The 27018-nt window shown below is 40.0% G+C and overlaps 2 non-coding genes across 2 annotated transcripts; one reads left to right on the forward strand and one right to left on the reverse strand.

Moving 5' to 3' along the window:
• The first annotated feature begins 922 nt into the window (after positions 1-922).
• Positions 923-1030, forward strand: LOC112792823 (small nucleolar RNA R71). The gene has a single exon (XR_003197545.1). It is a non-coding gene; the product is annotated as a small nucleolar RNA R71 (small nucleolar RNA).
• Positions 1031-15978: 14948 nt separating this feature from the next.
• LOC112792845 (small nucleolar RNA R71) lies at positions 15979-16086 on the reverse strand. Its single transcript, XR_003197567.1, has one exon. It is a non-coding gene; the product is annotated as a small nucleolar RNA R71 (small nucleolar RNA).
• Between the last annotated feature and the right edge of the window lie 10932 nt (positions 16087-27018).

Genomic DNA, 27018 nt, shown 5'->3' on the forward strand with positions numbered 1-27018 from the left:
TCATTTAGCTTCATGATTGCTCCAAGGTATTTGGCAACTTGCTCTTCAGTGACATATTCATCCTCTTCAGAGGAAGAATACTCATCAGAGCTCATGAATGGCAGAAGTAAGTCTAATGGAATCTCTATGGTCTCATTTTGAGCCTCAGATTCCCATGGTTCCTCATTGGGGAACACATTGGAGGCCAGTGGACGTCCATTGAGGTCTTCCTCAGTGGCGTTCACTGCCTCTTCTTCCTCCCAAAATTCGGCCATGTTGATGGCTTTGCACTCTCCTTTTGGATTTTCTTCTGTATTGCTTGGGAGAGTACTAGGAGGGAGTTCAGTAATTTTCTTGCTCAGCTGTCCCACTTGTGCCTCCAAGTTTCTAATGGAGGACCTTGCTGAGAAGATGATGGAAAAGGTTTGCTATTGCTAAACCTGTTTCTTCCACCATTATTATTATTGAAACCTTGTTGAGGTCTCTGTTGATCCTTCCATGAGAAATTTGGATGATTTCTCCATGAAGGATTATAGGTGTTTCCATAGGGTTCTCCCATGTAATTCACCTCTTCCATTGAAGGGTTCTCAGGATCATAAGCTTCTTCCTCAGATGAAGCTTCTTTAGTACTGCTTGGTGCATTTTGCATTCCAGACAGACTTTGAGAAATCAAATTGACTTGTTGAGTCAATATTTTATTCTGAGCCAATATGGCATTCAGAGTGTCAATCTCAAGAACTCCATTCTTCTGACTAGTCCCATTGTTCACAGGATTTCTTTCAGAAGTGTACATGAATTGGTTATTTGTAACCATTTCAATCAACTCTTAAGCTTCTGTAGGCGTCTTCTTCAGATGAAGAGAGCCTCCAGCAGAGCTATCCAAAGACATTTTGGATAGTTCAGAGAGACCATCATAGAAAATACCTACGATGCTCCATTCAGAAAGCATATCAGATGGACACTTTCTGATTAATTGTTTGTATCTTTCCCAAGCTTCATAGAGGGATTCTCCTTCCTTCTGTCTGAAGGTTTGGACCTCCACTCTAAGCTTACTCAATTTTTGAGGTGGAAAGAACTTTTCCAAGAAGGCATTGACTAGCTTTTCCCAAGAGTCCAGGCTTTCTTTAGGTTGTGAGTCCAACCATGTCCTAGCTCTGTCTCTTACAGCAAAAGGGAATAGCATAAGTCTGTAGACCTCCGGGTCAACCCCATTAGTCTTGACAGTGTCACAGATTTGCAAGAACTCAGCTAAAAACTGATGAGGATCTTCCAATGGAAGTCCATGGAACTTGCAATTCTGTTGCATTAGAGAAACTAATCGAGGCTTAAGCTCAAAGTTGTTTGCTCCAATGGCAGGGATAGAGATGCTTCTCCCATAGAAGTCGGGAGTAGGTGCAGTAAAGTCACCCAGCACCTTCCTTGCATTGTTGGCATTGTTGTTGTTTTTGGCTGCCATGAGTTCTTCTTCTTTGAAGAATTCGGTCAGGTCCTTCACAGAGAGTTGTGCCTTAGCTTCTCTTAGCTTTCGCTTCAAGGTCCTTTCAGGTTCGGGATCAGCCTCAACAAGAATGCTTTTGTCTCTGCTCCTGCTCATAAGAAAGAGAAGAGAACAAGGAAATATGGAATCCTCTATGTCACAGTATAGAGATTCCTTGAGGTGTCAGAAGAAAAGAAAAATGGAAGGCTGAAGTAGAAAATTCAAACTTATCAAGAAAGATGGAGTTCGAATTTTGCATTAAGGAATAGTGTTAGTCCATAAATAGAAGGATGTGAGAAGAAGGGAAGTGGTTTTCGAAAATTAAGTAAGAAATTTTGAAAACATTTTGAAAAACACTAATTAATTTTCGAAAACCAAGAGTGGGAAAGAGATCAAGTGATTTTTGAAAAAGATTTTGAAATTAGAAATTAAAAAGATTTGATTGAGAACTATTTTGAAAAAGATGTGGTTAAGAAGATATGATTAGTTTTAAAAAAATGTGATTGAGAAGATATGATTTGAAAAACATTTTTAAAAAGATTTGATTTTAAAAATTAATGACTTGGCTATCAAGAAAAGATATGATTCAAACATTAAACCTTCCTCAACAGAAAAGGCAACATGCTTGAAATGTTGAATCAAATCATTAATTGATAGCAAGTATCTTTGAAAAAGGAAAGAAATTGATTTTGAAAAAGATTTGATTGAAAAGATATGATTTGAAAAAGATTTGATTTTGAAAAACTTTGAAAACCTGAAAAAAATTGCATTGAAAACAGAATCTTCCCTCTTGTGCCATCCTGGCGTTAAACGCCCAAAATGGTGCACATTCTGGCGTTTAATGCCCAAAACACTACCTTTTTGGGCGTTAAACGCCCAACCAGGTACCCTGGCTGGCGTTTAAACGCCAATCTGTCCTTCTTCACTGGGTGTTTTGAACGCCCAGCTTTTTCTGTGCAATTCCTCTGTAGAATGTTCTGAATCTTCAATTCTCTGTATTATTGACTTGAAAAGACACAAATTAAAAATATTTTTGGATTTTTAATAATAAGGAATAATCAAAATACAACTAAAATCAAATAACAATGCATGCAAGACACCAAACTTAGCAGTTTGTATACTACTGACACTAATGAGAATGCATATGAGACACATAAACACTCAAGCCAAGAGAATTCAAAGATCAGAGTAAGAAATCATCAAGAATTACTTGAAGATCCTTAAGACACATGCATGAATGCAAGAAGAACAGAAACATGCAATTGACACCAAACTTAGAATGAAACACTAGACTCAAACAAGAAATATTTTTGGATTTTATGATTTTGTAAATTTTTTTTTTGGATTTTTCGAAAATTAAGTGGAAAAGAAAATAAAGGTATCAAAATTCTTAATGAGAATTCCAGGAATCATGCAATGTTTAGTCTAAGACTCCGGTCCAGGAATTAGACATGGCTTCACAGCCAGCCAAGCTTTCAAAGAAAGCTTCGGTCCAAAACACTAGACATGGCCAATGGCCAGCCAAGCCTTAGCAGATCACTGCCCCAACAGCAAGATTGATAGAAATCAACATGCTCTTGTGATGATAAGTTGAAACCTCGGTCCAATGAAATTAGACATGGCTTCACAGCCAGCCAGACTTCAATAGATCATCATGAAACTCTAGAATTCATCTTCAAGAATTCTAAAGAAAAAATACCTAATCTAAGCAACAAGATGAACCGTCAGTTGTCCAAACTCAACAATCCACGGCAACGGCGCCAAAAACTTGGTGCTGTTGCCGGATCAGAAATTTGGCACTGATGTTACCGGACCAAAAGCTTGCCGAAATACGCGAACAATCCCCGGCAACGGTGCCAAAAACTTGGTATGCGAAATTGTGATCACTACTTTTCACAACTCAAATAATCCCCGGTGATGAAACCAAAAACTTGGTGTTCAATACCATGGCATAAACACAACTTCGCACAACTAACCAGCAAGTGTACTGGGTCGTCCAAGTAATAAACCTTACGCGAGTAAGGGTCGATCCCACAGAGATTGTTGGTATGAAGCAAGCTATGGTCACCTTGTAAATCTCAGTCAGGCAATCTCAAATAGGTATGGTGATAAACGCATAAAACATAAAGATAAAGATAGAGATACTTATGTAATTCATTGGTAGGAACTTCAGATAAGCGTACGAAGATGCCTTCCCTTCCGTCTCTCTGCTTTCCCACTGTCTTCATCCAATCCTTCTTACTCCTTTCCATGGCAAGCTTAAGCAAGGGTTTCACCGTTGTCAGTGGCTACCTCCCATCCTCTCAGTGGAAATGTTCAACGCACCCTGTCACGGCACGGCTATCCATCTGTCGGTTCTTAATCAGGCCGGAATAGAATCCAGTGATTCTTTTGCGTCTGTCACTAACGCCCCGCCCTCAGGAGTTTGAAGCACGTCACAGTCATTCAATCATTGAATCCTACTCAGAATACCACAGACAAGGTTAGACCTTCTGGATTCTCTTGAATGCCGCCATCAGTTCTAGCCTATACCACGAAGACTCTGATCTCATGGAATGGCTGGCTCGTTTGTCAGGCGAGCACTCGGTTGTCAGGCGATCAACCATGCATCGTGTATCAGGAATCCAAGAGATATTCACCCAATCGAAGGTAGAACGGAGGTGGTTGTCAGTCACACGTTCATAGGTGAGAATGATGATGAGTGTCACGGATCATCACATTCATCAAGTTGAAGAACAAGTGATATCTTAGAATAAGAACAAGCGGAATTGAATAGAAGAACAATAGTAATTGCATTAATACTCGAGGTACAGCAGAGCTCCACACCTTAATCTATGGTGTGTAGAAACTCCACCGTTGAAAATACATAAGAACAAGGTCTAGGCATGGCCGAATGGCCAGCCTCCCAATGATCTAAGAACTAAATGTCCAAAGATGATCTAGAGATCTAAAGTGATCAAAAGATTATAATACAATAGTAAAAGGTCCTACTTATAGAAAACTAGTAGCCTAGGGTGTACAGAGATGAGTAAAAGACATAAAAATCCACTTCTGGGCCCACTTGGTGTGTGCTTGGGCTGAGCAATGAAGCATTTTCGTGTAGAGACTCTTCTTGGAGTTAAACGCCAGCTTTTATGCCAGTTTGGGCGTTTAACTCCCATTTTGGTGCCAGTTCCGGCGTTTAACGCTGGAATTCCTGAGGGTGACTTTGAACGCCGGTTTGGGCCATCAAATCTTGGGCAAAGTATGGACTATCATATATTGCGGGAAAGCCCAGGATGTCTACTTTCCAACGCCGTTGAGAGCGCGCCAATTGGGCTTCTGTAGCTCCAGAAAATCCACTTCGAGTGCAGGGAGGTCAGAATCCAACAGCATCTGTAGTCCTTTTTTGGTCTCTGAATCAGATTTTTGCTCAGGTCCCTCAATTTCAGCCAGAAAATACCTGAAATCACAGAAAAACACACAAACTCATAGTAAAGTCCAGAAAAGTGAATTTTAACTAAAAACTAATAAAAATATACAAAAAACTAACTAGATCATACTAAAAACATACTAAAAACAATGCCAAAAAGCGTATAAATTATCCGCTCATCAACTTCTGTAGCTCCAAAAAATCCATTCCAACTGCATGGAGGTCAGAATCCAACAACATTAGCAGTCATTTTTCAGCCAACTCAGATTTTTGCTCAGCTCCCTCAATTTCAGCCAGAAAATACCTGAAATCACAGAAAAACACACAAAATCATATTTAAATCTAGAAATATGAATTTTGTCTAAAAACTAATAAAAATATACTAAGAACTAACTAAAACATACTAAAAACTATATGAAATTACCCACAAAAAGCGTATAAAATATCCGCTCATCACTTGTGTTCCAAAATACGTTCTTGAAGCAAGTTCAACACAAAAAAAAATTCAAATTGGTAGGGTACCCCAAAACACAGTTTCTTGGGGAAGAAGTTATTATTCGACCAGGAAACTCTATAGAGACTAACTACCATGCAAGGAATATTTACAAGCAAGACTAACTATGCATGCAATGTACTAACTACTAAGCAAAAGATAAATCCATGGGTATTGAAAGGAAGAGATTGTTACACATGGAGATCGGTCGAACGACCTCTCCACACTTAGAATTTAGCACGGTCCTCCGTGCTACTAAGAATGCGCAAAGGACGGTCGGGACTGGAACCTTCACTATCACCTTCATCAAAGCTCCCATCAGTTGGGTTGGAGGTGGATGTGAATATTTCAGGTTCCTCCATGCTAGGGATAACACAACGCATAAGCTTCTTGATGTAAGTGTATCGGCGTTGGTTGCGCCGCTCATATCTATCAATCTTCATGTGTAGATCATCTATCCTTTGATGGGTGGATCTTTGCTGCGGTGGTGATGATGAGGTGGGAGAAATAATAGATTGTGGAGCTATGTCAAGGCTTGGTTTGTTCATGGGAAGATGTAAGTATTTTTCGCTTGGGACCACATCGCCCTTAGCCGAAATAATAGCTTTCGTATCCATGGCTTCCCAAGGAATACCCGCAGCAGCAACTAAATCAGATACCAATGCTGGAAATGGCAAATTGCCCCAGTCGTGGATTTGACCCATCGCTTGCTTGACAAGAAGCGGAATGTTCACCGGTCTCCCTGTGAGAACACACCAAACAAGCAAAACGAGATCCGCCATGAAGGACGACTTGTGGGTGCTAGGTAGGACATAGTGAGATAGGATCTGGGCCCAAGCTCTAGCTTCTACCATGAGAAAATGTGCGTCAATACACTTGGGTCGCATCGGAAGTTGACCATGGGTCCAAAATGCTTCTGGTTCAGCAATGACTTGGAGGATCGAGTCCCAGTCAAATCCAGACTTTTCTCGCTGACATAAGACCTCTTGGTAGCCATACATGTCACTTGGTACTGGTAAGACATTAAGCACTTGCTGAATAGCCTCTTCCAACACTGAGACTTGCTTCTGGCACACGCATACCGATTGAAGAGATGAAAGATGGTAGTTAGTGTAGAATTCTACCACCCATGAGAGGTTGACCTCTTATGGTTTTCTCAGAAGAAACTCCCATCCTTGCTATTCAATGCGGGGTAGAATACAAGGAGTAACTTTATCTGGTGGAGCGAGTAGATGCTCAGCATGATAGTTCCTCTCAACCATGAAGGGGAACATAAGTTCACAAAAGCGGTTGGGGAATCGTGAAGAATCTTTTGCCGGTTTTCTCTTTTCATTCTCATCAATAGGAGTGGGTGCCTTCGCCTTCTTAGGTAGATGTTTGGCTCCTAGTGAAGAGTGCGCCTTAGAGCGTGACTTTGGGGGTGCCCTTTATGTGGCTTGTTTCCTTGAAGCTTTCTCCTTTCCTTTCTTGGTGGCCATCCTGAAAGAGAGGAGAAAGAAGGAAAATGTTAAACCCAAAGGATCAACTCAACAAACATGGAAGTGAGAGGTGTGCCCAAAAGAAATAGTGCAACAAAATAGTCATAGAAGCATGGGTCACAACACTTGGCATGGGATGCAAGAGGAAGTAAGGCATGCAATATGGCATGAGAAGAATGATCTCAAGCATCCAAAATAAAGAGCAAGTCATGTTCAATGAGTATCTAATTAGCAAAGAATAAGCAAAATCTGTTCAATGCACTTAGAAGAGAGCAAGCAATTGAGGAGAAAGCACTGAATTGAAGATATATGACTAGAATAAACCAAGATGGTATATGTGCATTTCCTCAAACACTTGGTGTGCATTTAACAAGCAATGAGCAATAATGAGATACTCTACCAATTAGAAGCCCAAAATGAAGTATCAATCATCACACAACATCATCCACTCACAAAAATAGTGAAGAACAAACAAGAAAGTCCATCAAGGTAATCAAAGTTCAAGTTCAACATCCATGGGAAAACAAAAAGAAGAAAAAGTAAATAAGCAAAAAGCAAGTAGCATAATCAAGTAGCTAAAAGAGAAAATAAGTAAATAACAAGAAAAATCTTACTAGAAAAAGAAGTGATACAAAGAAAGTAATAAATGAGATATGGAGGAAGTAGAACCTTGAGAAGTGTAAAAGAACAAGGTGAATGTTCTTTTTGAAGATAAGAGAGAAGGGGAAGAGATGTAGTGCCACCGAAAGAGGTAGTGGTCGCCGGTGAGTAGCCGGAGACAGTGGTGGTGGAGTATGGAAGAGAAGAGGTGAGAAGAGAAGAGAAGGGATGGAAGAGGAAGAAGAAAGAAATAAGAAAGAAGGTAAGAGGAGCAGGGCGCGCAGCTTTAAAACTGATTCGCATGATCGACGCGCACGCGCAAGGTGCACTAGCGTGTCGGTGAGGGTTGAGCGAGGGACGTGAGTGCATCATTGGCGCACCCGCGTGAGTATAGCTGTGCCCATGGCACAGAACTGGCATAAAGTTGGCATAAGTGTCGCTTTCTTATACCAGAGTTGTCAGGCAGCACAGGTGCGCAGACGCGCATATTGCGCTGACGCGTGCTTGATGGTACTGACTACCGGCGCGGACGCGCGTGACGCGTCGGTACGGGCACAGGCTAGGCACAAAAATAGCACAAGCATGGCACAACTCTCAGTTCCCTTGTACTGGAAAGTGCACAGTGCACCATCGGCGCGCGCGCGCTCAGTGCGCTTGCGCGTCGATGGCCAAGTTGCAAGTGGGGGTGCGCTGGCAGCATGTACGCTGGCGCGTGGGAGCTGGCATGAAGTGGACATAAAGTGGGCACAAGGTGGCATAACTCTCAGATTTTTGGCCCATAAGTAAGAATGCACCACCAGCGCGCGCGCACAGTGCGCTCGCGCGTGGATGCCCCTTTTTTCCTTGTTATTTTTTTTAAAGCACATAGAAGAAGCTATTCTAACACATTTTGGCAGGTGTTCAAGATAGTAGGCAAGAGAACACTTCACAAATTCATGCACCATTCAAAATATAGCATTCTCTCCACTTCAACAATTCTTCCATACCAAAACAATGAAATCTATCTAAACATCCTAGTTATCTAACAAGATCAACAACTAGAATTCATAAGCAATCAACAACATCAAGAAATCACAAAATTCACAAGAATGTAAACTAAAAGCAAGATGGTATACACAGGGAAGATCTTACCACGGTGGGGTGACTCCCACCAAGCACTTTTCTTTAACGTCCTTAAGTTGGACGGTCAGTCGCTCAAGTTTCTCCTTCTCTAGGTGCATCCTCTAATAGGAACACCTCTAACTCTTTTGGGAGCTTGTAGCCAGGGTACTTCTTCACTCTATGTCCATTCAACTTGAAATTTGCTTCACTTTTAGGATCAAACAATTCCACTACTCCATAAGGCTTTATCTCCTTCACCTTGAAAGGTCCTTCCCATCTAGAACGGAGCTTGCCAGGCATGAAACGAAGCCTCGAATTATAGAGGAAAACCTCATCACCTTCTTGGAAATCCTTCTTCCGGATGTGATGGTCATAGAATGCCTTTGTCTTTTCCTTGTAAATCCGAGCATTCTCATACGCTTCGTTCCTCAAACACTCGGGCTCCTCTAGCTGTAATTTTCTGGCTACTCCTGCTTGGGTCAAATCCATGTTGCACCGCTTTACTGCCCAATAGGCTCTGTGCTCAATTTCCACCGGAAGGTGGCATGCCTTACCAGAGATGATCCGGAAGGGACTCATCCCTAACGGAGTCTTGTAGGTCGCTCTATACGCCCATAGTGCATCTCCTAACCGGATGCTCCAATCCTTCCTTTGCGGATTGACTACTTTCTCCAAGATTCTCTTAATCTCCCGGTTGGACACTTCCGCTTGTCCGTTGGTTTGCGGATGATAAGCAGTGGCAACCTTATGCACTGTCCCAGAGCACTTGAGCAGTGCCTCTACTTTCCTGTTACAAAAGTGGGATCCTTGGTCGCTCACGATTGTTCGTGGTGACCCATAACGACACACAATATTATTCCTAATAAAAGAAATGACGGTATTGGCATCGTCAAGGCGGGTAGGTATTGCTTCTACCCACTTTGACACGTAGTCCACCGCTAACAAAATATATAGGTACCCACTTGAGTTGGAAAACAGTCCCATAAAGTCAATGCCCCATACATCAAATATCTCACAGAACAACATAGGTTGTTGAGGTATTTCATCCCTTTGGGATGTGTTTCCCGACTTCTGACACTGATGGCAAGACACACATAACCGATTAGCGTCCTTGAATAAGGTTGGCCACCATAATCCATAATCCAACACTTTTTTTTCAGTCCTTTGTGGGCCAAAGTGGCCACCACATTTGGACGAATGGCAAGCTTCAAGAATGGGTTGGATTTCGGACTTCGGGACACATCTTCGAATTACTTGGTCTACTTTCCTCTTTCACAAGTGAGGGTCATCCCAAATGTAATATTTGGAATCACTCCTCAACTTATCCCTTTGGTGTTTAGAAAAGTTGGGATGGAAGAGTTTCGCAACCAAGTAGTTCGCCATTGGGGCAAACCAATAAAAGCTATCCGACACAGCATGCAAGCTATCCAATGGGAATGAGTCATTGATCGAAAATGGATCAGATTTTAAATTCTAAAGGCGTCTTAAATGATCCGCAACCAAGTTTTGAGATCCACTCCGGTCCCTAATCTCAATGTTGAATTCTTGCAAAAGCAAGATCCAACATATGAGTCTAGGGTTTGACTCATTCTTTGATAATAAGTATTTCAAAGCCGCATGATCCGTATATACCACTATTTTTTATCCTAGCTAATAAGATCAGAATTTATCTAAAGCATGAACAGTAGCTAGGAGTTCCTTTTCGGTAGTGGTATAGTTGGATTGTGCTGCATCAAGTGTTTTAGAAGAGTATGCAATGACATAAGGGAGTTTACCATCGCGCTGTGTAAGTGCGGCACCTATAGCTTGGTTTGACGCATCGCACATTATCTCAAATGGCAACGTCCAGTTAGGGCCTCGCACAATCAGTGCCGTGGTAAGAGATCTCCTTAACTCTTCAAAAGCTTTCACACATTTACTATCAAACTCAAAGTCCACATCTTTTTGGAGTAGGCGCGACAATGGTAAAGCAATCTTGCTGAAATCTTTGATAAAGAGGCTATAGAATCCTGCATGTCCTAAAAACGAGTGGACCTCCTTCACAGATGAGGGGTGAGATAAAGTGGTGATAACATTGACCTTGGCCGGGTCTACAGAAATTCCTTCATGAGATACTACATGTCCTAACACTATACCTTGTCTTACCATAAAATGACATTTTTCAAAATTTAAGACAAGGTTGGTGTCAACACATCTAGCTAAGACCTTAACCAAGTTCTCTAAGCAACAATCAAATTAAAGTTCCATTAATACTGAAGTCATCCATAAAGACTTCCAGACAATTCTCCATTAGATCAGAAAAGACACTGGTCATGCACCGCTGAAAAGTAGCGGGTGCATTACATAGTCCAAATGGCATCCTTTTGTAAGCAAAGGTGCCAAAAGGGCAAGTGAATGTGGTCTCTTCCTGATCTTCAGGAGCAATGTGAATCTGGAAGTAACCAGTGAATCCATAAAGAAAACAGTAATGGGATTTACCCGCTAAACGGTCCAACATCTGGTTGATAAAGGGCAAAGGGTAGCGGTCCTTCCTTGTAGCGGCATTCAACCTTCTATAGTCGATGCACACTCGCCATGTATTTTGTACTCTCTTGGTGACCACTTCACCATCATCCTTTGTAACCACAGTGATGCTTGATTTCTTAGGAACAACCTAGACCGGGCTCACCCACTCACTATCGAAAATTGGGTATATGATACCCGCATCAAGTAGCCTAGTGACCTCTTTCTTTACCACATCGAGGATAGTTAGATTGAGCCTCTTTTACGGTTGCCTAACTGGTCTAACTCTCTCTTGGAGAAATATACGATGCATGCACTTGCGAGGTTCAATTCCCACAATATTGGCTAGGCTCCAACCAATTGCCTTCTTGTACTTTTTGAGAACATCTAGGAGTTTTTCTTCTTCTTCACTAGAAAGCTCACTAGCAATAATGACCGAAAATTTTTGGTTGTCCTCTAAAAAAGCATACTTCAAATGAGATGGGAGAGGCTTCAATTCACTCTTTGCCTCAAGCTGAGGTTCCTTTTCTTCAAGCTCACGGAGTTCATTCTCAACAACTTTCTCTTGTTCACCCTCTTGGTCATCCGTCTCTTCAACAATGTGGTAGCACAACTTGTTATGGTCTTCTTCTTACACTTCCACTACCACTTCATCAATTACTTCCCATCAGAGAATGGAATGCTCTTCAGGAGGATGCTTCATGGCTTCTTCTAAATTAAACTTGATAGTCTTGTCTCCAACCTCAAAGGAATATGTACCGGTGAAGGCATCTAACTTGAATTTAGAGGTCTTGAGGAAGGGTTTACCAAGTAGAACGGAAGATGAGCTTCTATTTTCTGTTGGAGGCATTTCAAGGATGTAAAAGTCAACCGAAAAGATCAAATCCTTGATCGCCACAAGTACATCTTCGGGTATTCCTGTTACCGTGATCACACTTTTATCGGCCAAGACAAACCTCGCTGCTGACTTCCTTAATGAAGCTAAATTCAACCGCACAAAGGTAGAAAGCGGCATGATGCTTACACAAGCTCCAAGATCACACATACAATCATGAAAAGTGTGTCCACCAATACAACAAGACACCAAACAAGGCCCAGGGTCACAACATTTCTTTGGAATAGGTTCCATCAAGGAAAAAATTGAACTACCCAAAGATAATATCTCCAATTCTCCTATCCTATCCTTGTGTGTACACAAGTCTTTCAAGAATTTTGCATACTTTGTTGAATAGCATCAAGAAGGGGTATGGTTACCTCAACCATCTTGAACACTTGAAGCATGATCAAATCAAATTTCGGTGTCTTCTTTGCTTTCTTCACCATGGAAGGGAATGGAATAGGGATGGACTCATCCACTAGAGCTTTCCTCTTGGGTTCCTTGAGGTTTACTCCTTCTTCCTCGTGCCTCTTGTCTACCCTCCCCTTTTCATGTGGAGCTTCAACATTCACTTCTTCCTCATGAATGTCCTCCAAGACCCTTGGAGGTATCTCTTCCAATGTAGTTCCCGACCGTAGAGTGATGGTGTTGAGACCGCCCTTTGGGTTTGGTTGGGGTTGGGATGGAAGGTTGGAAGAACTTGAGGGTTGGTTGGTGTTTTTAGAGGAGGACATGGACATCTTCGAAATCATGTCGGCAAGATTGGCCAATTAAGCACTCATGGCCTCGAATTGAGCCTTATAGCCCTCATCCCGTTTATCCACAATGACTCTAAGCTCGTCAACTTGATTGGTGGGAGGTGGAGAGGTTTGGTTAGATTGTTGTCTATGGTGTGGTTGATGAGCGGATAATTAATACACTTTTTGGCATTGTTTTTAGGTAGTTTTTAGTAGGATCTAGCTACTTTTAGGGATATTTTCATTAGTTTTTATGTAAAATTCACATTTCTGGACTTTACTATGAGTTTGTGTGTTTTTCTGTGATTTCAGGTATTTTCTGGCCGAAATTGAGGGACCTGAGCAAAACTCTGATAGAAGGCTGACAAAGGACTGCTGATGCTATTGGATTCTGACCTCCCTGCACTCGAAATGGATTTTCTGGAGCTACAGAACTCCAAAAGGCGCTCTCTCAACAACTTTGGAAAGTAGACATCTAGAGCTTTTGCAGAAATATATAATAGTCCATACTTTATTCGAGATTAGATGATGTAAACTGGCACTCAACGCCAGTTCCATGCTGCATTCTGGAGTCAAATGCCAGAAACACGTCACGAACTAGAGTTAAACGCCAAAAACACGTTACAACTTGGCGTTCAACTCCAAAAGAAGCCTCTGCACATGTAAAGCTCAAGCTCAGCCCAAGCACACACCAAGTGGGCCCCGAAAGTAGATTTCTGCATCAATTACTTACTTTTGTGAACCCTAGTAGCTAGTCTAGTATAAATAAGACATTTTATTATTATTAGAAATCCTGGATTGTATTTTTGATCCTGTGATCACGTTTTGAGGGCTGGCTATTCGGCCATGCCTAGACCTTCATCACTTATGTATTTTCAATGGTGGAGTTTCTACACACCATAGATTAAGGGTATGGAGCTCTGCTATACCTCGAGTTTTAATGCAATTACTACTATTTTCTATTCAATTCAGTTTATTCCTGTTCTAAGATATTCGTTGCACTTCACCATGACGAATGTGATGATCCGTGACACTCATCATCATTCTCACCTATGAATGCGTGACTGACAACCACCTCCGTTCTACCTTAGACCAAGCGCATATCTCTTGGATTCCTCAATCAGAATCTTCATGGTATCATGCACCAAGTGTTTGGTGCCATTACCAGGGAGAGAACGAACATGAATGCCATTATCAAAAATTACAATTTTGCCTACCAAGTTTTTGGCGCCGTTGCCGGGGATTGTTCGGGTTTGGACAACTGACGGTTCATCTTGTTGCTCAGATTAGATAATTTTCTTTTCAAAAATTTTTCAAAAATCTCTAAAAAAAATTTTTTTCTTTATTTTCATTTTTCTAAAGATTAATTTTCGAAAAATCCAAAAAAAATTAGAAAATCATAAAATCAAAAATATTTTGTGTTTCTTGTTTGAGTCTTGGGTCAATTTTTAAGTTTGGTGTCAATTGCATGTTTTAAAAATTTTTTGCATTTTTCGAAAATTCATACATGTGTTCTTCATGATCTTCAAGTTGTTCTTGACAAGTCTTCTAGTTTGATCTTAATATTTTCTTGTTTTATGTCTTTTGTTGTTTTTCATGTGCATTTTTGCATTCATAGTAGTGTCTAAGCATTGAAAATATCTAAGTTTGGTGTCTTGCATGTTTTTCTTTTCTTGAAAATTTTTCAAAAATAAGTCTTGATGTTCATTTTGATCTTCAAAGTGTTTTTGGTGTTCATCTTGACATTCATAGTGTTCTTGCATGCATCATGTGTTTTGGTTCATAATTTTCATGTTGTGAGTCATTTTTTATGTTTTTCTCTCTCATCATTAAAAATTCAAAAATAAAAAAATATCTTTTCCTTGTTTTACTCATAATCTTCGAAATTTTGGGTTGAAAAATCTTATCTTTTCAAAACTTTTTTCAATTTTAAAAATCTTATCTTTTCAATTTTAAAAATCTTTCTTGTTAGTCAGGTCAAAATTTCAATTTTAAAAATCTTATCTTTTTAAAACTTTTTCAAAAATCAAATATTTTTCATTTTTTTACTATTTTTTCGAAAATTTTAAAAATTAATTTTCAAAATCTTTTTCTTAATTTTATCTCATAATTTTCGAAACTTTACTAACAATTAATGTGATTGATTAAAAAATTTGAAGTTTGTTACTTTCTTGTTAAGAAATATTCAATCTTTAAATTCTAGAATCATATTTTTTAGTTTCTTGTTAGTCAAGTAATTAATTTTAAATTTTAAATTTTAATTCTTTTTCAACTATATCTTTTTAATCATATCTTTTCAAATAATATCTTTTCAAAATTTTTTTTTTCAAAATATCTTTTCTAACTTCTTATATCTTCTCAAAATTAATTTTCAAATCTTTTTCAACTAACTAATTGACTTTTTGTTTGTTTCTTATCTTTTTCAAAACCACCTAACTACTTTTCTTTCTCTAATTTTCGAAAATTTCTCCCTCCTTTTTTAAAATTCGTTTTAATTAATTAATTATTTCAAATTTTAATTTTAATTTTATTTCTTCTCTTAATTTTCGAAAATCACTATCTCTTTTTCAAAATTTATTTTCGAATTTCTCCTTCTCTCATCCTATTCTACTTATTTATTTATTTACTAACATTTCTCTTCATCTCAAGAATCTGAACCTATCTTCACCCTTGTGTTTGGATTCTTACCTTTTCCTTCTTACATTCCCTTTTTCGTCTACTAACATAAAGGAATCTCACTACTGTGGTAAAGAGGATCCCTATTATTATTTTCTGTTCCCTTCTTTTCCATATGAGCAGGAGCAAGGACAAGAACATTCTTGTTGAAGTAGATCCTGAACCTAAAAGGACTTTGAAGAGGAAACTAAGAGAAGCTAAATTACAACAATCCAGAGACAACCTTACAGAAATTTTCGAAAAGGAAGAGGAGATGGCAGCCAAAAATAATAATGCAAGAAGGATGCTTAGTGATTATACTACACCTACTTTCAAGTTTGATGGAAAAAGCATCTCAATCCCTGCCATTGGAGCAAACAATTTTGAGCTGACACCTCAACTAGTTGCTCTACTGCAACAGAACTGCAAGTTCCATGGACTTCCATCAGAAGATCCCTACCAATTTTTAACTGAGTTCTTGCAGATCTGTGAGACTGTTAAGACTAATGGAGTAGATCCTGAAGTCTACAGGCTCATACTTTTCCTTTTTGCTGTAAGAGACAGAGCTAGAACATGGTTGGACTCACAACCTAAAGACAGCCTGGATTCTTGGGATAAGCTGGTCGCGGCCTTCTTGGCTAAGTTCTTTCCTCCTCAAAAGCTGAGCAAGCTTAGAGTGGATGTTCAGACTTTCAAACAAAAAGATGGTGAATCCCTCTATGAAGCTTGGGAAAGATACAAACAGATGACCAAAAGGTGTCCTTCTGACATGCTTTCAGAGTGGACCATTCTGGATATATTCTATTATGGTCTATCTGAGTTCTCTAAGATGTCATTAGACCATTCTGCAGGTGGATCCATTTACCTAAAGAAAACGCCTGCAGAAGCTCAAGAACTTATTGACATGGTTGCAAATAACCAGTTCATGTACACTTCTGAGAGGAATTCCATGAATAATGGGACGCCTCAGAGGAAGGGAGTTCTTGAAATTGATACTCTGAAAAATGCCATATTGGCTCAGAATAAAATATTGACTCAGCAAGTCAACATCATTTCTCAAAGTCTGAATGGATGGCCAAATGCATCCAACAGTAATAAAGAGGCCTCTTCTGAAGAAGAAGTTGATGATCCTGAGAACCCTGCAATGGCAGAGGTAAATTACATGGGTGAACCTTATGGAAACACCTATAATTCTTCATGGAAAAATCATCCAAATTTCTCATGGAAGGATCAACAAAAGACTCAACAAGCCTTTAATAATGGTGGAAGAAATAGGCTCAGCAATAGCAAGCCTTTTCCATCATCTTCTCAACAACAGACAGAGAATTCTGAGCAGAGCACCTCTAATTTAGCAAAATTAGTCTCTGATCTGTCTAAGGCCATCTGTAAGTTTCATGAGTGAAACAAGGTCCTCCATAAGAAATTTGGAGGCACAAGTGGGCCAGCTGAGTAAGAAAATCACTGAAGCTCCTCCTAGTACTCTCCCAAGCAACACTGAAGAGAATCCAAAAAGAGAGTGCAAGGCCATTGACAATATCAACATGGCTGAACCTAGGGAGGAAGGAGAGAACGTGAATCCCAATGAGGAAGACCTCATGGGACGTCTCTCAAGCAAGAAGGAGTTCCCTATTGAGGACCTAAAGGAATCTGTGGCTCATATAGACACCATAGAGATTCCATTAAACCTCTTTCTGCCATTCATGAGCTCTAAAAACTATTCTTCCTCTGAAGAGGATGAAGATGTAACTGGAGAGCAAGTTGCTCAATATCTAGGGGCCATCATGAAGCTGAATGCCAAATTGTTTGGTAATGAGACTTGGGAAGGTGAACCTCCCTTGCTCATTAATGAACTAGATACATGGGTTCAGTAAACTTTACCTCAAAGGAGACAAGATCCTGGCAAATTCTTAATACCCTGTACATAGGCACCATGACCTTTGAGAAGGCTCTGTGTGACCTAGGGTCAGGCATAAATCTTATGCCACTCTCTGTAATGGAGAAGCTGGGGATCATTGAGGTACAGCCTGCCATATTCTCATTACAAATGGCAGACAAGTCAGTAAGACAAGCTTATGGATTGGTAGAGGACGTGTTGGTAAAGGTTGAAGGCCTTTACATACCTACTGATTTTATAATCTTAGACACTATGAAGGAGGAGGATGAATGCATCATCCTTGGAAGACCTTTCCTATCCACAGCAGGAGCTGTGATAGATGTTAATAGAGGAGAATTAGTCCTTCAATTGAATGGGGACTACCTTGTGTTTAAGACCCAAGGGTGTTCTTCTTTAACAATGGAGAGGAAGCATGAAAAGCTTCTCTCAGTACAGAGTCAATCCCCACAATCAAACTCTAAGTTTGGTGTTGGGAGGCCACAGCCAAACTCTAAGTTTGGTGTTAAATCTCCACATCTAAACTCTAAGTTTAGTGTTGGGAGTCTACAACATTGACCTGATCACCTGTGAGGCTCCATGAGATCCCACTGTCAAGCTAGTGACATTAAAGGGGCGCTCATTGGGAGGCAACCCAATTTTTATTTATCTAATTTTATTTTTCTTTTATTGTTCTTTTATGTTTTATTAGGTTCATGATCATGTGGAGTCACAACATAAATACTAAAATTAAAAATAGAATCTAAAACAGCAGAAGAAAAAGCACACCATGGAGGAAGAGCTTACTGGCATTTAAACGCCAGTACGGAGCATCTGGCTGGCGTTCAACGCCAGAACAGAGCATGGATCTGGAGTTGAATGCCAGAAACAAGTAGCATCCTAGCGTTTAAACGCCAGGAATACACCCTGAGGAAACCTGGCACTGAACGCTAGAAACAAGCATGGAACTGGCGTTCAACGCTAGAAACATGCTGCAAATGGGCGTTGAACGCCCAAAACAAGCATGGATCTGGCATTCAACACCAGAAACAAGCATCAATCTGGTGTTGAACGCCAGGATTGCATGCAGAGGGCATTTTACACGCCTTATTGGTGCAGGGATGTAAATCCTTGACACCTCAGGATCTGTGGACCCACAGGATCATCTCAGGATCTGTGGATCCCACAAGATCCCCACCTACCTCAACTCACATTCTCTCCTCTTCACACAATCCAATAACACTCTTCCCAAAAACCCTTCACCAATCACCTCAATCTCTCTTCCCTATCGCCTCTTCACCACTCACATTCATCCACTCTTCCCTATAAACCCCACCTACCTTCAAAATTCAAAATCTCTTTCCCACCCAAACCCACCCTAAATAGCCGAACCTAATCCCTCTCCTTTCACTATATAAAGCCATCTATCCTTCTTCATTTTCGCACACCACAACCCTCTCTTCTTCACCTTGGCCGAAACCACACACTTCTCCCTTTCCTCCATATTTTCTTTTTCTTCTTCTTCTTCTTTCTCCTCTTGCTTGAGGGTGAGCAATATTCTAAGTTTGGTGTGGTAAAAGCATATCTTTTTTGTTTTTCTATAACCATTGATGGCACCTAAGGCCAGAGAAACCTCTAGAAAAGGGAAAGGGAAGACAAAAGCTTCCACCTCCGAGTCATGGGAGATGGAGAGATTCATCTCCAAAGCCCATCAAGACCACTTCTATGATGTTGTGGCCAAGAAGAAGGTGATCCCTAAGGTCTCTTTCAAACTCAAGAAAAATGAGTATCCGGAGATCCGACATGAGATCCAAAGAAGAGGTTGGGAAGTTCTGACCAACCCCATTCAACAAGTCGGAATCTTAATGGTTCAAGAGTTCTATGCCAATGCATAGATCACTAGGAACCATGATCAAAGTGTGAATCCGAATCCAAAGAATTATCTTACAATGGTTCGGGGGAAATACTTAGATTTTAGTCCAGAAAATGTAAGGTTGGCATTCAACTTGCCCATGATGCAAGGAGATGCACGCCCCTACACTAGAAGGGTCAACTTTGATCAAAGGTTGGACCAAGTCCTTATGGATATATGTGTGGAAGGAGCTCAATGGAAAAGAGACTCCAAAGGCAAGCCGGTTCAATTAAGAAGACTGGACCTCAAGCCTGTGGCTAGAGGATGGTTGGAGTTTGTCCAACGCTCCATCATCCCCACTAGCAACCAATCTGAAGTTACTGTGGATCGGGCCATCATGATTCATAGCATCATGAATGGAGAGGAAGTAGAAGTTCATGAAGTCATCTCCCTTGAATTCTACAAAATAGCCGAAAAGTCATCCACCATGGCAAGGCTAGCTTTTCCTCATCTTATTTGCCATCTATGTTACTCAGCTGGAGTTATCATATAAGGAGACATCCCCATTGAGGAGGATAAGCCCATCACTAAGAAGAGGATGGAGCAAACAAGAGAGCCCACTCATGGATCCCAAGTGACGCATGAGGAAGCTCATTACCAAGAAATCCCGGAGATGCCTCAAGGGATGCACTTTCCTCCCAATAATTATTGGGAACAACTCAACACTTCTCTAGAAGACTTGAGTTACAATATGGATCAATTAAGGGTGGAACATCAAGAGCACTCCATCATTCTCCATGAAATTAGAAAAGATCAAAGAGCAATGAGAAAGGAGCAACAAAGGCAAAGAAGAGACATAGAAGAGCTCAAGGACATTGTTGGTTCTTCAAGAAGAAAGCGCCACCATCACTAAGGTGGACTCATTCCTTATTCTTAATTCTCTGCTTTTCGGTTTTTATGCTATATGTTTGTTTATGTTTTGTGTCTCTACTTCATGATCATTAGTATATAGTAACTATGTCTTAAGGCTATAAATAATTCCATGAATCCTTCACTCTCTTATATGAAAAATGTTTCAATACAAAAGAACAAGAACTACATAAGTTTTGAATTTATCCTTGAATTTAGTTTAATTATATTGATGTGGTGACAATACTTTTTGTTTTCTGAATGAATGCTTGAACAGTGCATATTTTTTATCTTGTTGTTTATGAATGTTAAAATTGTTGGCTCTTGAAAGAATGATGAACAAAGAGAAATGCTATTGATAATCTGAAAAATCATGAAATTGATTCTTGAAGCAAGAAAAAGCAGTAAAAAAGCAAAAGCTTGCAAAAAATAAAATTTGGTGAAAAAATAGAAAGAAAAAGAAAAAAAAGCAAGCAGAAAAAGCCAATAGCCCTTAAAACCAAAAGGCAAGGGTAAAAAGGATCCAAGGCTTTGAGCATCAATGGATAGGAGGGCCCAAGGAAATAAAATCCAGGCCTAAGCAGCTAAATCAAGTTGTCCCTAATCATGTGCTTGTGACATGCAGATCCAAGTGAAAAGCTTGAGATTGAGTGGTTAAAGTCGTGATCCAAAGCAAAAAGAGTGTGCTTAAGAGCTCTGAACACCTCTAACTGGGGACTTTAGCAAAGCTGAGTCACAATCTGAAAAGGTTCACCCAGTCATGTGTCTGTGGCATTTATGTATCCAGTGGTAATACTGGAAAACAAAGTGCTTAGGGCCACGGCCAAGACTTATAAAATTAGCTGTGTTCAAGAATCAACATAATTAACTAGGAGAATCAATAACACTATCTGAAATTTTAAGTTTCTAGAGATGCGAATCATTCTAAACATCAAAGGAAAAAGTGAGATGCCAAAACTGTTCAGAAGCAAAAAGCTACAAATCCCGCTCATCTAATTAGAACTAATATTCATTGATATTTTGGGATTTATAGTATATTCTCTTCTTTTTATCCTATTTGATTTTCAATTTCTTGGGGACAAGCAACAATTTATGTTTGGTGTTGTGATGAGCGGATAATTTATACGCTTTTTGGCATTGTTTTTAGTAGTTTTTAGTAGGATCTAGCTACTTTTAGGGATGCTTTCATTAGTTTTTATGTAAAATTCACATTTCTGGACTTTACTATGAGTTTGTGTATTTTTCTATGATTTCAAGTATTTTCTGGCTGAAATTGAGGGACCTGAGAAAAACTCTGATAGAAGGCTGACAAAGGACTGCTGATGCTATTGTATTCTGACCCCCCTGCACTAGAAATGGATTTTCTGGAGCTACAGAACTACAAATGGCGCGCTCTCAACGGCGTTAAAAAGTAGACATTCAGAGCTTTCCAGAAATATATAATAGTCTATACTTTATTTGAGATTAGATGACGTAAACTGGCGCCAACACCAGTTCCATGCTGCATTCTGGAGTCAAACGCTAGAAACACGTCACGAACCAGAGTTGAACACCAAAAACACGTTACAACTTGGCGTTTAACTACAAAAGAAGCCTCTGCATGTGTAAAGCTCAAGCTCAGCCCAAGCACACACCAAGTGGGCCCCGGAAGTAGTTTTCTGCATCAATTACTTGCTTCTGTAAACCCTAGTAGTTAGTCTAGTATAAATAAGACATTTTATTATTGTTAGAAATCCTGGATTGTATTTTTGATCCTGTGATCACGTTTTGGGGGCGGCCCATTTGGCCATGCCTGGACCTTCATCACTTATATATTTTCAATGGTGGAGTTTCTACACACCATAGATTAAGGGTGTGGAGCTCTGCTGTACCTCGGGTTTTAATGCAATTACTACTATTTTCTATTCAATTCAGTTTATTCCTGTTCTAAGTTATTTGTTGCACTTCACCATGACGAATGTGATGATTCGTGACACTCATCATCATTCTCACCTATGAACGCGTGACTGACAACCACCTCCGTTCTACCTTAGACCGAGCGCATATCTCTTGGATTTCTCAATCAGAATCTTCGTGGTATAAGCTAGAATTGATGGCGGCATTCATGAGAATCCGAAAAGTCTAAACCTTTTCTGTGGTATTTCGAGTAGGATTCACGGATTGAATGACTGTTACGAGCTTCAAACTCGCAATTGTTGGGCGTGATGACAAACGCAAAAGAATCAATGGATTCTATTCCGACATGATCGAGAACCGACAGATGATTAGCCGTGCCATTGACAATGGTGATGCCCTACATACAGCTTACCATGGAAAGGAGTAAAAGGGATTGGATGAAGGCAGTAGGAAAGCAGAGATTCAAACGGAGCAAAATTCCCACTAATGATTTACATAAGTATTTCTATCTTTATTTTCTGTTTATTTATTATTATTACTTGAAAACTCCATAATCATTTATTATCTGCCTAACTGAGATTTACAAGATGACCATAGCTTGCTTCATACCAACAATCTCCGTGGGATCGACCCTTACTCACGTAAGGTTTATTACTTGGATGACCTAGTGCACTTGCTGGTTAGTTGTGCGAAGTTGTAAAGTTATGTTTGGTCCATGGTATCATGCACCAAGTGTTTGGCGCCATTACCAGGGAGAGAACGAACATGAATGCCATTATCAGAAATCACAATTTTGCCTACCAGTGGTGCTTGGTACTTGGTGTAGTTGTTTTGGTTTTGGTTGTGGTGATTTTGGTTGGCTTGGTAGTTGTTGTTGTTGTTGTGGTATTAAGATGAAGATTGGTTGTTGTTGTGATGAGAAGAAGAGTTGTTCAATCTTTGGATTTGATTGCTCCCTTGTGTATTATCCCTCCACCCTTGATGTTGATTACCACCATGAAGGTAGTGATTTTGGCCTTGAGAGGGATAGGGTGGACGATTGTTGTAATTTACATTGGCAACTATAAGGGCATGTTCCTCTTGAATTTGATGGCATTGATTGGTGTAATGTGTGGTGCTAGAGCACAAACCACAAATCCTAGGAGGACCTTCAAGTTGAGCAACTGGAGGTGGGGCTTGGATGGCTTGGATGGAGTAGAATTCTTTTTTATCCTTTTGCATTTGCGTGAGGATGGTGGTCATGTCCCCAAGTGCTTTGGTTAGGCTTGATTCGGAAGGAGACGGTTCTACCACAACCTTGAGGGGATTAATTCTCACCCTTGTATGTTGTGTAGCTTCGGCAACATCCTTTATCAAACTCTAAGCTTCTCCCTCCGTCTTATTTTTCGAAAGGGAACCACTGCTAGAAGCGGTGAGCAATCTTCTATCTTCCACACAAAGACCTCCGGTGAAGTAGCTAATGAGCAAGTGAGTGTTCATTCCATGGTATGAAAAAGATTCTAATAGCCTCTTGAACCAAGACCAATACTCGTACAAACTCTCTTGGTCTCTTTGCATTATACCCAAAATCTCTTTCCAGATGTAGTCGGTCTTCTCCGGTGGGAAGAATTTATCTAGAAACTCTCTTCTCAAGAAATGCCAATTGGTAGCAATCTCATCCGGTAGCGAATAAAACCATGTCTTTGCTTGCACTTCAAGAGAGAAAGGGAAGGCAAAAACCATGATAGCCACCTCATCGGCTCCATGCCTTCGAGCTGTAGAACAAGCAACTTGAAAATCTTTTAGATGTCGGATGGGGTTGATAAACCCATATTTTACGGTTTTCTTGTACTCAATTGAGTGGATTTTATCAACTCTTTACCCACTTATTCATACTATTTGCATGTTTTACATTTCCCTTCCTAATTATGTGCTTTGATTGAAAACATGTTTCTTTGGACTTATATTTGCTTATTATTAATCCTCTCTTATCACCATTAGATGCCTTGATATGTGTGTTAAGTGATTTCAGAGATTACAGGGCAAGAATGGCTTGGAGGATGGAAAGGAAGCATGCAAAGTGGAAGGAATGCAAGAAGTTGGAAAAACTGCTAAGCTGTCCAGCCTGACCTCTTCGCACTCAAACGGCTATAACTTTAGCTACAGAGGTCCAAATGACGCGGTTCTAGTTGCGTTGGAAAGCTAACGTCCGGGGCTTCGATTTGATACATAATTTGCCATAGTTGCCTCGATTCCAGGCGACGCGAATGCGTGGGTCACGCGGACGCGTGACCTAGCCAACAACCAATCCGCCACGCGACCGCGTCACTTTTCCGCGACTTGTACGGACCAGAAAGCGCTAGAAGTTATTTCTGGGCTATTTCTGACCCAGTTTTTGGCCTAGAGAACACAGATTAGAGGCTATAAAGTGGGAAAATGCATGTATTCATAAAAAAGCACTCATAATTCACTTTTATGTTTTATATGTAGTTTTAGAGAGAGAGGTTCTCTCCTCTCTCTCTCTTAGGATTAGGACTTCTCTTAGTTTTAGTAGTGACTCTCAATCCCAGGTTCTTTATTTTTATTTATTTTCAATGTTCCATGTTACATATATTTTTCTTAATTAATGTTATTTGAGGTATTTCCATTCATGATTGCTTTCTTTTATTTACATGATTACTGCTTCCCATCTGAAGACAATTTTTATTCAATAAATTTACTATTTTCTTTTTGGCTTTGGTTGAGACATTGGTAACTCTTGAGTTATCAAACTCATTGTTGATTGAAAATTGGAATTAATTTGCCACTTAACTTACCTCCATAGTTAGAGGTTAATAAGGTGGGGGAAGAATCCAATTCTCATCACAATTGATAAGGATAACTAGGATAGGACCTCTAGTTCTTAATACCTTGCCAAGAGTTTATTTTTATTGCTATTATTTTATTTCCTCTGCTATTTACTATTGTTGCTTTTTATCTCATACTTTAAAAACCCCCAATTTACAATCTCCATAGCCAATAATAAGAACATACCTCCCTGCAATTCCTTGAGAAGACGACCCGAGGTTTAATACTCGGTTATCAATTTTAAAGGGGTTTGTTACTTGTGACAACCAAAACATTTGTACGAAGGGATTTTTGTCGGTTTAGAGACTATATCTACAACGCGACTGTTTTTATGACATTCTTTACTGGCAAAAATCCTAACGTTAAAATGGCGCCGTTGCCGGGGAATTGCAAACGTGTGCCTTATTATTGGTTATTGTAAATATTTTTCTAAAAAAAATTTAAAATTTCTTCCTATCTTTTTCAAAAATTATATCTTTTTCAAAATATTTTCTTTTTATTAATTTTTGTTTTTATTTTCTCTAACTACTATGAATTCTCACCCCTTTGGCTATGAGTCTGGTTACAATTATGTTGCAGAAAGAGGAAACTATAATGAGAACAGGCATCAAGGTTGGAACAATCAAAGATGGGAGGAGCCACAAGGATTTGATCAACCCTCATGGCAACAACCACCTCCAATGGACTATCAACAACCATTTTGTGATGCATATCAAGGCAATGGCTATGGTGAGCACTCTTTTGATTATCAACAACCACCACCATATGCCTATGAACTCCCTCCTCAACATGACTTTAGACCACCATACTCACAAGCCCCTTTCCGCCATTCACCTCCATATGACCCTAACCCTCAACCACCATACCAACCACCTTATGAGCCATATGAACTATATATAGAACCACCCCAATTCCAACCCAATTACTCACAAGAACCACCACTTCAATATTCACCATCTCCATATCCATCAATCCAAGAGCATTATGATCCTATTTATGAAAACCGAGTGCATCAAGAGGCAAAGGATCGTCTCAAGGAAACAATGGATCGATTTCAGGCAACCACTCAACAACTGGGGCAAGTATTAATTCAATGGGCTTCTAGACGCTTAAATACACAAGGATCAGCCACAGCCCCATGTGGACAGTCTAGTGAAGAGCGTAGCATGAAGGAGATACCAGAAACCCCAGTAAACAAGACAGAGAATGAATTTGTACTAGAACAAGTAGAAGAAGCTGTCATTGTTCAAGAAGAAGAATAAGTGGTTGAAGACTTAGGAGATGCAGAACCTCCATGGGAAAGTCAAGACATCGAGCCTCCTTCCAAGACGGTTGAAATTGATGCTGAGGAGGGTGTACAACTTCCAATGCATATCACAGTCGAAGACTTGGAAGAAGTTGATCAAGTGATGGAGATTCAAGAAGAAGAAGCACAACCTCCCATGCCCTTGGAAAGCAATGAAAAGGAGATTGAATTGAAAAAGAGCTACCAAGAGGAAGAGGTTGAAATTGAAGAAGTTTGCAAAGAGGTGGTAGTTATCCGAAAAGAGCATAAGGGAGTAGAGCTTGCAATTTCATTAAAAATACCTCCCCCTAAGTTGCCATCATCCTTCACAACATTCAAGTGGGTAAAATTCATATCCCATAGCTTTCTAATCCCACTTGAATATAGGCTACTGGAGACGGATGGTCAACTTAGAGCTCTTTGTGACATTAAGAGTAAGCGGAAGATGGCCAGTGGTAAGAATTGTCCTGCAAGGTTCATTATGGTTGGAAGCTTTAAGTTTAAACGCAAAGGTTGGTATAAAGCTCAACTGAATGGGTCTAGGAAGCTGTTTGGTCACTGTAGTGAGAATTCAGATCACCTTTCACCCAGCTGGAAAAATGCAGATCAAGACAAAAACGGGTGTAAAGGTAAAGTTTGGGATCCTGGAATCTGTTCTGACATTTGTCACCCCGGGAGCCTAAGAATCTATTTGAAGCTTCGTAAGGGCTTTACGAGCTTAGTCTGGGACCCCGGAGGCTATTGGAAGTACAAACATTGGTGGGGATTCCTGGATCAATACAAGCACAAGCCACCATAGCAGGAAGCTCATCAATTGTCCAACTTAAGGACTATAACTAAAAGTGCTAGGTGGGAGACAACCCACCATGGTATGATCGTTCATTTTTCATTTTTATTTAGTTTTATTTGCTTTTGAGTTTTATTTTATTTTATTGAACCTGGAATCATGCATAACATTCACATTAAGCATTGCATTTGCATCTGCTTATTGCATCAAAAAAAAAACGAGCACGCGATGCGACCGCATCAGCGACGCGTCCGCGTCGCAAGAAGATGGGAGACAATATTA

Source organism: Arachis hypogaea, chromosome 3 (assembly GCF_003086295.3).
Source record: "Arachis hypogaea cultivar Tifrunner chromosome 3, arahy.Tifrunner.gnm2.J5K5, whole genome shotgun sequence".
Classification (NCBI taxonomy): domain Eukaryota; kingdom Viridiplantae; phylum Streptophyta; class Magnoliopsida; order Fabales; family Fabaceae; genus Arachis; species Arachis hypogaea.